Source organism: Erpetoichthys calabaricus, chromosome 4 (assembly GCF_900747795.2).
Source record: "Erpetoichthys calabaricus chromosome 4, fErpCal1.3, whole genome shotgun sequence".
Classification (NCBI taxonomy): Eukaryota; Metazoa; Chordata; class Cladistia; order Polypteriformes; family Polypteridae; genus Erpetoichthys; species Erpetoichthys calabaricus.
The window spans coordinates 170932729-170943978 of NC_041397.2; the positions used below are offsets into that span (position 1 = coordinate 170932729).

Below are 11250 nucleotides of genomic sequence, written 5' to 3' on the forward strand. Positions count from 1 at the left end.
TTGCTCCCTGTGTTGGCTGGGATTTGCTCCAGCCGACCCCCGTGACCCTGTAGTTAGGATATAGCGGCTTGGATAATGAATGGATGGATGGATATATATATATAAGCAGTAATGAACAAATCCATTATGTAAAAGCAGTGTACACATTGAATGCTTTGAATCTACTTAATAATAGAATAATCGTAGGAAATGATGCCATAAAATACAGCATGGAAATGCCTTCTTCGATAAAAGCAATTACAGATATTATATACAGACTAGAATAATGAGAACAATGTTGATAAAAACACAAGATTTCCCCACAATGTAGAATATTTCACAGCATACAGTTTCTGAAGCTCCCTTCAAGCATTTCTGCCTCTGACAGGCTCTCCTTTCGGCTTACTAGCAATCATTTGTGGTTTGTTAGACTTGAAACTATTGGATGTTCTGGTTTATATCAAAATAATGACTATTGCTGCAACCAGAACACAATATGTGATGTGATCATCCTGAAAGAAAAGAATAAAGTTTCACGTTATTTTGGAAGAAAAGAAGCCACATGGGGAAATAAAAGTGACACTTTTGTGTACTGATATAAAAGTTCTATTCCAGTACAACATATTTGCCCTCTGGTTACAAATACAGTTTGATTTGTATGAACTTAACAGAGTAAATATAAATTATATCAACAATCATTACACAGGGTCTTTATGCCCAAAGTACACTGATATCACAAACAGCAAAACAAGTAACAGACTCTTCCTTAAGCGATGTAAGTCATCCCTTCCTCAAATTCAGGCAGCACAGATTTGCCCTGCTGCCATATCTGTTCCTGACAGAGGTGCATTCTGGAAGGAGTGTGCATGACTTCTTGTTCTTTCGTTTTTTCCTCACCCTCAGATCTAATGTACAGGATGTTTTCTCAATATGTATTCTTTTTTGCTTTGTGTGTATGTAATAAAATGAATGGGCTGCACAATGTCAGAATCCTTTGGAGATGTGAGTCAATTTAGGGTTTAAACCTTGCCTTCAGCATATTAGGATATACAGCATGCTATTATATATTTTTTTACTTTTATTTTTTCTGTCAGAAAAAAAATGTTGATTTGCATTAAATAGTCTATCCAATGCTGGGAGCTGAATGTGAAGGGAACAAATAACATAAATGTAATTGAGAAATCATTTTTAATATTACAAATGATTAAAACAAGCTTTAAAGGATATTTAAATCATATATCTTTCATGAAAAAAACACTTGTTAATTTAATTCCTATAATAGTATTTTGATATTTAGTACAAGTCCTTAGAAATCCACAACAAAAGTGTAATAAAGTACACAAAGATCTAGTCTTTCTACATCATGCTGATCCTGAGGCCAAAATGATCTTAGTCTTCCATTCCTTTGGACACTTGGCATTTCTGGCCTGCGACTTTATCCACCAAGGCATTTGCCTACAACAGAAAAAGATGATAGTTTAGTTACATTTAGTTAGTTTACCCAAACACAGCCCCACCACTGAGATGAGCCAGATGGAGATATAACCCTATCTATATCTGTTTTTTTCCAGGGTACTATTTGATTGGGGTTCCTTCAGTCACTCAGTTGTGACTTTCTGTCTAACCTGGGTTAAAACTTTCAAAGAATAAGGGACACTGTCAGTGACTCCAGGTGAGGGAAATGCTGGGCTTGCAGAAAAAGAAGATGATATGGACAGTGAGTCTTTTCTCAAATGATAACAGAATGACTTGTATGTACAGTATAATACATCTGCTTCCAGCCATCACAGACAAGAAAGTAAGTCTTTAAATTAGGAGTGGTGTTTCAGTTTACACTATCTGCATTCTGAAGTTTCTAATTTATGGTGTAATCCAGAAATTCTCAAACATGCTTATGGCTCCTGGAGCTCATTCCACTTTATCTTTAACAAACTAAATAGCTGCAATTCCAGATATACAGTTGTGTAATTTCTGTACAGACACAGACTGTGAGAGTCTTCACTCAGTAATAACCTACTCTCTCGTCTAATTGTGACATATTGAACCACCTATAGAGGTTGCAGCTGCTGTTCTCAGACTTGATAAAAGAACGGTGAGTGCATTTGCTTTAATCCGCTGCACTTTCTTGTTTGAGGACATAAAACTGGTCAATGTGTAGGTAGATCATTAGTTTAAGAACAATTAGCCACAGTTCAGTGATAATGTTAATAGACAGATATAGTTATGTTCAATTTACGTTAATCAGTTTGGGATTGCTTTGTTTTACTGTGTGTTTATACATATCTGCTCATTTATATGTATAAATTATGTAATTAATAATTTGTAAAGTTTGTAATAGTAATTTTTATCTGAAAATTTGTCACAAACACTCTGAGCCAGCTCTAGATAGACAGCGTTATACAAAAACGTACTCATTTGAATGAACATTTTATTAATTTATTATTCTTTTTAAAAGGGAAATGGGAAAATCCAAAAGTTGTTTTTTTAAATCAACAGTATTAACCTGGAGAAGAAAGGGTATTAAAAAGGGGAGAATCATAAAAGGCAGGCAAAGTTTGATGCCAGAAATTCAAAAACCTACTAAAAGTATCCAATTAACAAAAAAGCAGTTCAAGTCTTAAAAATGAAAGGAAACAATTTCTAACCAAACTAACAAGAGAATCTTAAACTAGAACATTTGCACAAGTTGCCATTGTTATTATTATTAGTTCAGAAACCTATACACTGGCTTTTATACACTGTTATTCTGAATACAGCACTGTATAATAATAATGTGACTTTATAATGTCCAGGTTTATTTATGTTAATCGTTAAGATTACTTTATTTTTTCTGTGTGTTTAAAATCATTTTTGTGTTGTTGCATGGTTTAATAATGTACTGTTAATAAATAATAGTCACAAGCACTCTGTATAGCTCTGTTCACCAAGTATAGGCTTAAACAGAACTCAGCAAACAATTTTGCTGTTTATGTTGTTGCCTCTGCCTCTTCTGTCTCACTTTACACAATGTCACATGCCATGTAATTGTCAATCACTTGACCAGCAACAGGACATGGAAATGGTAAACACAATGGCTGTGTCCATAAGAAAACAACACAAAATATCCAGTGAAAATAAAGATGATGGTAAGCAAAAATTATATTGCAAAAAAAGAACAACATTTTGATATAATTTTTCATAATCATTGAGATATTACCAAAATGTTTAAAAAGAGCAAAAGCAAAAATATGCAAAGGTAAAATGGATAATTATGACATTTATTTGGTATTTTAATTAAAAATAAGTAGGGAATCACAAAGAACTACCATGAGGATGCATCAGTGATCACAAAAAGATAAATTTTAAACAATGTTCCATTATCCATCCACCTTTGCCCAGCCCTACTTCATCTAATAACAATCTGGCTGAGGGTCAACAGCTTAGCAGGAGTGAGAAAACAGCAGGACCGACTCATGGGTGGAGCCAACCTAAACCATCAGATGGCACATACAGTGCCCACATCTATACTGAGCCAGAGACAACAAATTAATAATCTCAATTTGATTTAAGCTTTCCAAATAACTATCTAAAAGCTAATGATATAATGGAGGCAAAATTTTAAAAACTGTTAATTAAAAAATTGCTGATAGTTAAAATAACTACAAACTTTTTTTTTGTACTACTTTAGTAAACATTTTATGAGAATATGTGAGTGCACTTGAAATAATTATAAGCCATAAGTTCTTTCAGGTGGTTAAGGAGCACAAATTTTCTTTGTTTTTCAGTGTTTTTTCGTTAAATGTTGTCCATAGCACATATACTGGACATGCTTTGAAAAATTCTACCCCCACCCTTTCACATAAATGATTGTCACACAGGAGGTTTTGATGAATTTGAATGGGAATTTTTATTTGTAAATCAAACACTCTTTTTAATAATTCTGTCCAAAAAAAACAAAAAAAACTATAAACTATTAATAAATTAAATTCTAAAACTTGATTGAACCACCTCTCACTGCTATCACAGCAAGTAGTCTCTATTAATTTTACACAATGTGATGGAGCTAGATTTCCCATTTGTTCCCTGGAAACTTGCTTCAGTTGTGCCAGGTTATTTGGGATTCTCTGGTGGACATCTGTTTTTGGTTCTCACCACAGATGTTCTATGGAGTTAGGGTCAGAACTCTGATGGATACCAATTTTTCCATTTTAAGCCATTCAACTGTTGCTCTGACAGTGTGTTCTAGGTCATTGTCTTGTTGAAAAACAAACTTCCTCCCAAATTTAAGTTTTCATAAAGAGCATAGTAGCTATTATTTCAGGATCTGTCTATACTGTACTGTGTACCATTCACCTTCCCTTCTGTCCTGACCAGACTGCCAGCCTCTGCTGCCAAAACGCACCCTCATGACATGATGCTGCCACCACTGTATTGTACAGTGGGGAAAGTGGAGAAGGTGTCACCTGGTTGATGTGCAGTTTTAGATTTACACCACTTAGTGTTCAAGCATTCAAAGCAAAAAGTTACACTTCAGTCTCATCAGACCACAAGATTTTCTAACACATCTTTGCAGTATCTTCCAAGTAAAGTTGTGCAAATTCCTTTTTGGTAAGAATATCCTTTTTAGCCAGGGCTTCACTTCCGTAAAGCATTTTCTGTGAGAGTGTTAAGCTGTGAACATTGATGTCACAGTACCCTCATTCTTGTTCGGCATGTAAGTTTAGAGGCATGACCTGACCCAGGCAGATTGGTTTTAGTCTCATATTTTTTCCACTTCTGTATGATGGACAGCACTGTATGTTCAGTGCCTTTGAAATGGTCTTATATCTTTCTCTAGATCTATGCTTCTCTATAATTATATCCCCTACTTGTTTCGAGTGCTCTTTTGTCTTAAGTTTTGTTTGCTTTTTAGAGCATCTCAATCCTACTGCGGGAACACAGCAAGAGACAGGCATTTACCCTCATCAATGTAATGAGAATAGGTGATCCCCCTGGTGAACACCATCAACAAACGTTTCTTGCTTTATTGTAGAAGTTCATACATATCATAAAAAACAACAACAACTTCCTCAAATAAACGCCATCATTTTTAAAAAGAAAGAAAAACTTTTGACTTGGCTAAAGATACAGAGAGCAGTCACAGTCAAAGTGAGGATTTATGCAGGTGTATTGCTGTTGGCATAAAGGAGCCCCAGCAGTGTATCTTGACATATTTCTGGTGAATGATTTATTGGCCGAAAGTCCTCAGTGTTAGTGTATCAGAGATAGGATGTGCAGCATTGTTCATAATGGCACTCAGTTTTCTTTAATTCCCTTCTTTGCTACTACCTCCAGGGGGTCCAGAGTGTGTCCTATAACTAAGCATGTCCTATTCATTAGCTTGTTAATACAATGGGACTTTCTTCAAGCGATATTGCAAGTCCAGCACACCACGGTGTAGAAAATCACACTGGTTATCACAGATGTGAAGTATGTCACTACTCACATTAAAGGAACACAGTTTCCAAAAAGCACAGTCTGCTCTGCCCTTTCTTAAATAGTTATTCTGTGTTGAGAGACCTGTCCAGTCTGTAATTGATGTGGACTCAGAAGTACTTGTAGAGGTGCACCCCTTCCAACATCCACTCCCTGAATAGTAACTGGACATAGAGGGTCTTTGGTGAAGGCAAAAGTCAATAACCAGTTCCTTGGTTTTACTGATGTTAAGCTGTAGATGATTCTTTCTACACCAATATACATCTCCCTTATTGATATACTTCATAATGCAGAATCATCTCAGAATTTCTGCAGGTGACATGTTCTGGTGTTATATTTATAGTTCAAAGTGTAGATGGTGAAGAGAAATGCACCTTCTGTTGCTCCAGTGCTGCTCTCATTCATATCAGAGGCACAGTTCTTGAGCCTCAGAAACTGTGTTCTGCTGAACAGATAGTCCATTATCCAGGACACCACAGGCTTATCCATCTGTATATACTCCATAACAAGGATGGTTGGCTGGTGTAAAAGGCACTGGAGAAATAAAAAAAATATAATCTTCATAGTGCTGCCAGCATTGTCCAGGTAAGAGTAAATCTTGTGTAGCAAATAGATAATTGCATCTTCCACTGCATCCTTTCTCCACAAACTGCAGGCAAACTGCAGACAGTCCAGGAGGTCTTTCACAAGAGGCCTCACATAGCCCAGGACCAGGCTATCAAAAATCTTCATGATGAGAGGCATAAAGGCCACTGGTCTGTAATCATTATGCGCCTTCTTTGGACCTGGAACAATACTTGATGTTTTCCACAGCAGCAGCACTTTCTGGAGCCTTAGTGACAGAATGAACAAGTAACAGAGGATGGTCAGTACATCTGGTCCCTTGGCTTTACCCGTATGTAGACTCCTCAGTTGTCTCCTCAACTGATCATTGTTGATAGACTGATATACATAGACAGGAGATGTTGGTGTAGTAGAAATGGTGTTTGGGGAATGACCACTGGAAAAGGTGGTGCTGAAATGAGAGAAAATCTGTTTAAAAAATGTTTCAGGGTGTTTGCATTATCCACATTTCCTTCAGGCATCTAAGCCCTGAGTTGCTTGAGTCCAGTAATTATGCTCAGTCCATTCCAAACCTATTTTGTTATTTTGAGTGAGAGTATTCTCCGTTTTAGCTCTGTAAGCTTCCTTCCCTTCACTTAGCTTTTTCTTCAGCATTCTCTGTATGTTCTTTAGAACCTCTTTGTCACAAGATTTAAACATTCTTTTCTTCTCATTCAGGAGATTTACCTCTTTAGTAATCCAGGGCTTGTTGCTTAGAAAGTTGCACACTGTATTTGACCTTACGATATTGTTGACACAAAAATTAATATAGTCTGTGAATGCAGTGACTGAGGCTACATCCACACTACTACATTTTTATTTAAAAACTCAGACATTTGTCTTAATTTTCACATTTCATCTACTCTACCCCATTTTTAACCCCCAAAAACGGAGACTTTTGAAAATGCTCTACAGAGCCAAATGCTTCTGAAAATACCAGTTTGGCATTGCATTGAGGACAGATGAAAATATAGAGCTTTGAAAATGCTGATTCTAATTGCACTCTGATTTATTTGTTTATATCAGGCAGCCCTTCCCTGACTGGATCCTCATTAAAACATCTCATTCCCTTATTGGTCACCTTCCATGGAAGAAAACCATATTCATTCACATAGATGACCGGCCTTTTTTCCACACCACACTGGGTCTCTGTCCATTTGAATAACTTGAAATCCATTCAGATGTAAAATTGTGTTCGGTACATCAGGTTTCAGACAGCTCTCCATTTGTTTTGTCCCATACACAAATGGCAAAAAAGTGGTGTGAGGCCTCCAAAATGGTCAGGAAAACAGGGCAGAATCTCCTAATTTCTGCCCAGAGGATGAGCACATAAAGGCAGCTTGAGATCAACCAAGAGATCCAGAAATCATAAAAATCAAAAACAGAACAATTTTATATCAGAAGCCAGTAAATCCAAAAAATAAGCAAAAGCAAAAAGGAGACATTCACCAACCACCAAGCGCATACAAATGAGCCATAGTGGGACTACAATTCTCAGGGCTGGGAACCATCAATCAATGGAGATTAATTGGTGGCCCCACCTCTTGAGGAACCACCCACAAAACACAATTATAATTATAATTAAAGAAATAAAAATGAATGAAAAGGACATAATAAATGGAATTTAAACTTAACTTACACATAACCCCACAATACACAAGATGCCACAGTACCTTTAAATGCCAGGATCCACTGTAACAGAGGACACTTCATTTATCTTATTTGAGAATGATTGAATATTTCCCATTAAAATAGGTGGTAGTCCAGTTCTGACTCTGTTCTGACTTGATTTTATTCCTGTTCCAGCTCTTCATCCTCTCTATCTTCGGTAGAGTGAATTGGAGATGCTTAAGTGCTTGGGATTGCAGTGCTGGCAGTTGTTTACAGGCAGTATTTAATACACCCCATTTATAGTTTCTTAGAATCTCTTACATTGTAGGTGTTGCAGAATTAAGATAGCCTTTAGATCCTCTATACTGTCCCTATACTGTCCCCAGCTTGTCTGAAAGGCAATTGAGATTGGTGCTCGGGTTCGCAATGACAACAGTAGATCATTGGTAACTTTAAAATCCATTAATAAAGTTTTCTAGTGGCTACTATCAGTGACAAAGCTGAATCCAGAAGCTAGATTAAATCTAATCCTGAAATTAATTAAAACTAGTGACTATCTGGATATGTTGCATCTTAGAAAATCAATCTCTAACACAGAAAGTATAGGGAGATTCATAACAGTAATATTATTTTCTATGCTGGAATGAATACCCACCATTTTCCACTGAAACTGGAAGCAGTTATTCAGAGTTATAAATGCATGATTGAATTTGATTATGTGGTTAAATATAGTGGCAGAACTTTCTACTGCAGTTCAATTTAATAATTTCTGTTAGTAAGCAGACTTTTGGCCTGCCAGTGGTCATGCTTTTCATCGACAATACATGCTGATCATCCATTCACTGAATATGTATGCTATTTTGTATTATATATGAGTATAAAGTAAGTTTGCAAGATGGTCAAAGTAGAAGGCAGTTGTATAAAATAAAACTCACCAAACAGTGGATCTTACTGGCTAACAACATACAAGGTGGAGGTATTAAATAAACTCAGATTATCAATAATTCAGTTCCAATTTTATATAATTCTCCTTCAGTTCTATGGTTTTCCACATCAGGACATAATTAACAATCATCTACTCCTCAGCAGTACTAGCTAAGTGCAAGTAGATAAATGAAACCTCAGATTAGAAACAATACACAACAGATTTCATTTGGTATAGGTTTAGTAAACAGAAAAAATAAGTAAATATACAGAAAACATGTGTGATAAAGTAAGCACGCCCTTACTGCTTCCATGTTGGTTGAAAGGTCAGTAAAGTCAGATGATGTTAGTCAATTGTACCTTTTACTTTTAGATAAATAGAAAAGTAGCACCTTTGGCAGTTAAGTCTAGAGCATTCAGGTTTGTGGAAACACCAAACCAAGAGCAAAAGACTTCCACAATGACCTCAAAAAAGTATTGGTTGTTGCATATCGGTCTTGGAAGGGCTTTAAGGCCATTTCCAAACTATATGAAATTCAGTATTCTACTATAAGAAGGATTGTTGACAAATGGAAAACATTAAAAGACAGTTGCCAATCTTCCCTTTAACATCAGTCTGGTTATATCATCTTCATCATCATCACCCATTTAACAGCAATTTTCTAGATTTACCTAGGTTAGTTGGTTACTCACTAAATGTTTTTCTTTCACTCTGTGTGGTCATGTGCACCCTTTGGGGTGTGATACATTCTGCTCATATCATCTAACATTACCTCCAACCATGTCTTCTTTGGCATCTCCCTTGGCTTCTTCACCTCCCTCTCCATTTTAGTGCACTTCTTCACCCAATCATCCCCTGCCTTTTAAGTTCACATGTCCAAACCATCTTAGCATCTTAGTCTGTTTCATCTCTGGACAGCACCTCCGTCTCCCCCACGTCAAGTCTTTCTCTTAGCTCAGTCTTTATCATCCTCTCACTTCGTAGAGCACCACACATCCACTTGATCATTATCATCTCCATTCTTGTCTATATTGGCCAAATCTCACTCCAATATTTCATACTGCATCAAAACAGCCTTCACAACGTTTACCCTTCATTGCCAGAGAGACTTCTTTAGAGGTATTACATGCACCTCCCAAAATTCTTACATGTATCTTTTACTTTCACTATCACTGCATTTCCAAAACAAGTAATTAAATTTACAATTACAACATCACCATTCTACATCACTGTCACACACTCCCTACAAACAAAGGTCACACCGTTTTCCTGCAGACTACTAGGAACGTAGCCAACAGAAAGTTGCTCTCTTCAAAAAGAACAAGTTTTCAAACTTGTATCTGAACAAACCACAAGACTTATGAAATAATCCTCTCTGGATAGACCAATCCAATTCACAATGCTGTGCTTTGGATTTGACCAAAATTGGGTTTATGCACATTGCATTATCTTATGCAAACTACCAACTAACATTTTGAGAAATGATTATTTTGCATTTTTTTGTTTCTGAAGAGCCTGGATGCTTTGTAGTTTTGGAATCCCCTATAAAATCTTCCTATTAACCAAATATTTTACAGGAAAATATGAGGTCCTCTGTGCAATGGCTAAAGGTTGGTTGAAAATGTACTGTGTAACAGGACCATGACTCTGACCATGACCATCATCATAATAGCAGAAAAAGAGAATGAAGATTTTAAAGAGTGAAGTCAAAGTACAGACCGCAACTCTATTCAGATTTTTTTGGAGCTGTGAATTAATAAATGACCTCAAATATGAATCAACTGACATAGTGTTAGTGCTAGAAGGAGTAGGTTACACTTACAATGTGAAAATGCCTCTTTCAGAAAAATGATTATTTCTTCTGCTTATGATGGTTCTGTAAGCTATGAGTCACGGTGTACATTTACTTTTTTACACATGGTTTTGACATATTGTACTAATTTGTCCAATAAATAATGGTAAAGTGAAACCTCTTATATATTGTCTGTCATGTGAGGTTAGATATATTTAATTTTTCAACTAGTACTAGGGTGTTGTACCATGTTAACCATTATGAATGTAGTGATCAGGGGCCTGCGTTACCCCGAAAGCTTGCATATTGTAATCTTTCTTAGTTAGCCAATAAAAAGTGTAATTTTACTTGACTTGTCACTATTTTTCAACTAGATAATTGTTACTTTTGTCTTCATATGGAAAGCAATACATTTCAAAGAGGGTTTTAATGTTAAAAGTAAATCTCACAGAGCAAATCAATACATGTACACTTCTTCTTTGGAATCCATGACCTTTTGGACCAAAGACAAATGCTAAACAGACTAAGCTAATAATGTGGTTATTTACTTAAATGCTTCAAGACAGAGATTAGAAGGATTTAATTATTTGCTCAACTTATTTACTACTTACTTAGTTAAGCCATATACCTGAAGCTTCCAACTTCCTGAAGCACATTTATAATGCCCATGTAAAATATCAACTTACATACTGTAGACTACAAGGCACTGATGCTTTTTCCACCCTTTTTCAAAACCGATTTTTAGAAAAAAAAAGTATAAATGAAGTGCTAAAAGTTCCACAAAATACCATATGCAGTATCCCAGATTCCATAACCTATTCTGAAGAATGAGCCTTAATTTACTACATATTTGAATAATTGTTTCTTAACATTATAACAAAGGGGA

At 36.0% G+C, this 11250-nt stretch overlaps 1 protein-coding gene across 1 annotated transcript in view; it reads right to left on the bottom strand.

The window, feature by feature from the left end:
* Positions 1-579: 579 nt before the first annotated feature.
* The window catches only part of impg2a (interphotoreceptor matrix proteoglycan 2a), a 304601-nt gene continuing 293930 nt past the window's right edge, over positions 580-11250 (bottom strand). The window contains exon 19 of the mRNA XM_051926629.1: positions 580-1434. The gene's annotated coding sequence lies outside the window, so the exon portion shown is untranslated. The remainder of the gene's footprint in view (positions 1435-11250) is intronic.